The sequence below is a fragment of the Capsicum annuum genome, chromosome 6, assembly GCF_002878395.1.
Source record: "Capsicum annuum cultivar UCD-10X-F1 chromosome 6, UCD10Xv1.1, whole genome shotgun sequence".
NCBI lineage: Eukaryota > Viridiplantae > Streptophyta > Magnoliopsida > Solanales > Solanaceae > Capsicum > Capsicum annuum.
The window spans coordinates 194336021-194341930 of NC_061116.1; the positions used below are offsets into that span (position 1 = coordinate 194336021).

Below are 5910 nucleotides of genomic sequence, written 5' to 3' on the forward strand. Positions count from 1 at the left end.
TCAACACATGAATTGTAAGAATAAATTCATGCACGCTTGATATTTTTGCACGAAGCTAATAAATATATACATAATGTGTATCTTTTTAAACTTTTATCACTTAATAATATTTTAAATGATATATAGTTTACTTTATATGTTGCATCTGTTGAGAAACATAATTAGCTTCCGATACACCCAACGAAGATACATTTTTCTTTTGTAAAGATACATAATTAGCTTTGGGTACATTTTTTTTTTTGGTCTGTCAAGATACATAATTAGCTCATGTTACATTTTTTCGATTTTGAGTCTATCAAGATACATAAATAGCTTCCGATACATTCAACGAACATACATAATTTGTTGAATTTTTTATAATTACTTTGTAAGGGAGGATTTGTGTAAATATGTCAAGTTGGTGTCTGTTTATGTTATTTTTCCTTTTAGTGTAAGTTAGTTTTTTTTTTTTTTGAAAAGGTAAATATATACATTTATCAACAATTTATTTTTTATTTTGATCAAGTTATGGATACGATTGCGGGTGAAAGAGAAAATACGAAAGAAGTAAAGTAGGAAATCACTCTTGGGAGCAATACAATTGACTTACTATTGAACTAGAAATTCATTAATTGGCTTATAATATAATTCTTATAAAATTAGCTATTTAGTGTTTACAACATATTTGTACTAATGAAGGAGTTATATTTTTGCACTTTATCAATACTTGTTTATAATCAGATATTGGTAGGAATGACTGCAACTCAAGGTCGATAGTCATATGATGCAAATCTAGCTGTAAGCACTTATCTATATTATTTTATATAATTTATCTAGTAAATACGTATTTTCTTAAAGAAAATATTCATATTAATAATTAAATTTAACATTTAAGCAACTACTATATTTTATCATTTTCTTATTTGAGTGTTTAATTGTTATTGTAGTTTGTGATGGAGAACCAAGATTGACAAGGGCTTGAACAACTATTTTTTTTTTGTAAAAGTATAATAATATGTTTGAGTTAAATGATGTTTTATTGTTTTAAATGATTTTGTTGAACCTTTGTTAATTCTTTTCTCTAATATAGTGCATCATTACATAATTTAGAATATTTGACTATAATTTTTTATAAATTTTATGTCATTTCTCAACTACATTTATGAATTACTAGCTATAATTTTTAAAATTTGTAGGAAAATATACATAGTTATCATGAAAATAATTATACTTTTTTTATAGCGGATGGAATTTTTTTTTCTTGCTACAATTTATATCAAGTGACAAAAAAATATGTAATTTTAGCTATGATATTTTAAATTCGTAGGTAGACATTACTCCTTACAGTTGCCACATATCAAGAACATGGCTAAAAAATTTAGCTTTTCGTAGCAAATATAAATTTATTTAGCTATAGTGTTTTGTATTTTATGACTATAGATATAGATTCTTAGCTATAATATAAAAATATTTGTAGCAAGTATTTTAATTCATAGTTATAATCTTTTTAATTCGTGACTAAATATGAGTACTATTGCCACCAAATTAAATCATAGAAATAGCCATAAAATTTAAATTTGCATGGCCAATAACTTCATTTTTTTTGCTACAATTTAACATCCCATGTCTTCAATATGAAGATAGCTACACATTTTACTTGTCGTGGCAAAAGAACAAAAAACACTTGCTACAAGTATAATTTTTGTGACAGAATTTTTACACCATCATAGCTACAACACAATTTTTCTTATAGCAATAAGTATGAATTCTTAGTCATGGATCATGTAAAGTTTGTAGCTAACTTTTAGCCACGCTACATCTTGTTACGAAAGCTACGAAAACAAATATTATAGCTAAAGTGTTTAGCCATGAAAAATTTCATATTTAGCTACAATGAATTTTATAGCAATATATATCTTTTGTTGTATCAATCATGATTAATGCTGACTGTTTTTTTACATCAAACAACTATCAATTAATTTATTTTCAACATTTACGTTGATTGTTTTTCATGTACGTAATATCCATTACATACACTTAAAAAGGTTATGTAACATAAAACATAATTTTTCTCATCAATTGTCACATTCATAAAACTCATTAAATACAAATATTATATATGCGAAACTTCATTGATATCAATTTTAATATCAATTTAATACATTGAGAACTCAAAATAAAAGTATTACTTAAGTATGAAATGAGTATATAAATTAATTTCATCTTATGTATTAAAAGTGAGATTATCCTAGGAAAATGTGTTCATCAAAATGTAGTTAACATCATTACACTAATCGGCAATTAGTGACTTTGAGGATGACCTCTGAAAGCATTTTTTTTTTTTACGAACAAAAAGAGAAGTATAAGTGACAAAGAAGAATAAGATGACTCAACTACTTTTATTCAGATCTCTATTTTATTCTTCTTTTTGGTTGTTTTATTTTCAATATATGTTATATTATAATCGTAGGATGGACAACACTGGAACAAAACTAAAATTTAATTATTTTTTTCTTAACATATTATGCTAATAAAATTACAAATTAAATACTATATATTATCCTACAATTCCGTCTTCTTTTAAAATTATTAATTTATAGATTCATCTAATTTGTTAAAGCATATATCACATTTGCCCCACATACATATTATTTGTATCTTATGTATATATATTGTTATATATATGTTTTTTACAAGCTTAGTCAGCATTCAATAGTGATTATAGGATCTAACTGATTTTATAATATACAATCTCAATTGTGTGCTATACACCTAATTGAAAGAGAAAATATACAGAAATTATTTGGGCGTTGGAAAGAGGAAAATAGCAAAGCATAGCAATGCCTCTTTTGTTTTGATTTGTGTAAAATAATACTTTTAAAGAAGTAATGTATGAAGGTGGAAACTTTTAATGGAAGCATTAAAATAGGAGAAAAGAAAAACGGTTAGAGGAATTTAGGGGTGGATAAATATCAGTAATTAATGTTAACTATATTTAAGGAAGGTAAATTGTATATTAATTGTATTAAATCTTAATTTTTCTTTTTCATTAATTACTTTTTTGGTATTTTCAACAAAACAGAAAATCCTTTTTATGTATTTTTTTAAATGAAAGTTGCTATAATTTGAAAACTTAAAAGTTTTGTTATAACTTGTAATAATTAATCTAATAAGTTTATATATTTAATTTTTCCTTTTTTATATGCTTTATTTGAAATTCACCTAAGCAAGTGTTTATTTGTCTTTTTTTTTTTTTTTTTCATTTCGTGTTCGGTACACATGTTGGAGTTCGATTAATTTAAATTCACATCGGAAAGTCTCTCTATGAAAGTAAAATGTTCTCTACTAAAGGTGACTTCATACTAAGCTCGAACCCAAATTTTTAATTAAGAATGAAAGAGTACTTACCACTCCACTATAATTTTTTATGATCTTTTTAATAGTAAAATAGGTAAGAGTTAAGGAAATAGGAATATTGAATTTGAGATCAGCATCTCTCATGTACTACAAATACAAACACTGTAGCCCAAAAATAAATTACTATCGACAAATCCAACAAAAACAATATAGTAGTATGTTCACATTCTTAATGTCATTAGCTATTTAATGTACGCTTAGACAGATTTATTTTTGTCGTTAGGCTTAGTCCCACAATCCTTCAATCAGTCAAAAGTAAAATTGCTGGCTTATAGATCTTGGTTTGTCCTAAAAAGACAAGATTGTTAATTTGTATATTTTAATGACATGTTTTTCTCTTTGTTTAAACATATGCACTTCTTTTTACTCGCTCTGTTGCACATCAGTTGGACACATTTTATTTATACAATAATTAATAAATTATATATTTTCTGTTTCATTTCACTTTTTTTTTTCAAATATATTTATTTCAAATTAATTATCTATTTTTGCAAATTAAGAATGTTTTGTTACTTCTTTCCCAAATTACAATCAATAGTTAATAACTAATAAAAATAGTAACAATTAGATTTAGAGTTTCAAAATATTATTAATAAGATTAATTTTGTAAAATACATTTTTAATTAATGTTTTTTTAATGGGTATGCCAAGTTAAAAAAAGTCAAGTAAAATGAAACGAAAAGAGTAAATAAAAAGGTAATTTTATTAATTCACCCGTTAACTTTTTAAAAAATTTATAAACAAGTGTGAATACACCTAGAAAGAATTAATTGTAAGGGTAATATGAACAAAAAATAATTAATTTAGCTCACTAATCAATATGTAATGGAACTCTATTCGCTTTTCTGATTGATATAAAAAATAATAGAATTAGAAAATCATCTATTTACTGTTCACTGAATAGTACTTTTCTGTTGACAAAAGAATAAACATCATTTCTATTCCAAGGTGAGGAGTTAACTATTTTATTTTTAGTAAGATTACCAACTAATATGAAACGGGATATGACAAAATACTAATACAATAATGCACTATTTTTCTTTTTTATTTATCTTTTTTATCTCTTGGACCAAATCAACACTTAAGTAGTTCTAAGCTACAAGGTCACTAATAGACTTTGATTAAGTTGTTATTAGAGAAGTTTTAAATTTCTCTGTTCTTAATCGATTTAGGGACCGTGTAATGAAAGGCTTCCTATTTTAACATGCTAATATGGTTTGAATTAATGGTAATTACAAATATTAGTGAGTTGATCATGACATTATATCTTCTATGATACTGCATATACGGTCAACTATCGAAAAAATAATACTCTATTTACTTTATTTTATTCTACGTGATACTATTTTGTTTGTTTGTTCAAAAAAAAATAAAAAATTAAACCTTTGATATTTAGAAATTCTTTAATTTAAACCTATTTAATTATCCTTAATATTAGCACTCTTTTAACAAAAATGACAGGGTTATAAAAGTGTTTTTGGTACATTTGACTGCGTCAAAAGTTTTTTCTTAATTTTAATGCATATCATGTACAATATTATTATTATTATTATTTAAAAAAAAAAAACAGCAAACTATCTTTCATTGAGTAGTATGATCAAATCAAACAAAATTGAATTTAGCAAGTAATTAATGACACGAGAAAACTGCATATTGCCATCAGCCAAAGCTACTCTAGCTCGCGTTTCACCCTATGCCACAAGTGTGCTGGCAGTGGTAGATCCGTATTTCCAGACAGGTGGGAGCTTTTTAGTTTTCTTGTAATAGCGAGTAAGGCAATGGATCCTGTTCTCGACCAAAATCAATCGAAACTTGGAATCCTTGTCCTTTCTGTTCCTCTCCAAATGCTTCCTAATGGCAACAACTTTCTTAATCAGGTGGTATAGATCCTCTGGAATCTCAGGTGCGAGCCTGTGTGCCTTGAGGATACGCAAGATCTAATTGCTACGAATGGCACTCTTTAACTCGTGCAATTCCGTGTGAGTCACGAAGAATCACACCAATCTGTGAAGGTGTCAATCCTTTCTTAGCGAACTTGCAAATGTTGTCCTCAACATCAGGAGCGGAGATCTTGACTCTTGAGCCAACTAGGAGGAGTTCTCTTGTAAGGGAGAGCCGAAGCTGAAATACCCTTACCACGACACGACCCATGATGCCGAACTTTGGAATTTTTTTTTATGAGTTTCATATGCATCTCATAGTTATATGAGGTATTTAATATCTTGACAAATGGACCTTTTGGGCCCACTATTTGATCAATTCCTTATTCTCTGTGTTCTTTTCTTTTTCAGTCATTAACTTTTTTCTGGGGGGGACAAATCATTATTTGCTCTATTTTTTGGTTACTTTTTGTTACTGTTTTCTTATTTTTTTTTGTTTGCTTTTTTTCTCAAATTGTTTTTCCCCTCTGTTTCGATACTAAATAGATTGATTAATTTTTTTTGCTTCTTTTTTTTTTTTCCATCCTTAACTCTTTTATATATATATATATATATATATATATATATATATATA

General features: G+C 26.4%; 1 pseudogene; it reads right to left on the reverse strand.

Moving 5' to 3' along the window:
* Positions 1 to 4952: 4952 nt before the first annotated feature.
* On the reverse strand, positions 4953 to 5791 carry LOC107855824 (annotated as a pseudogene).
* Between the last annotated feature and the right edge of the window lie 119 nt (positions 5792 to 5910).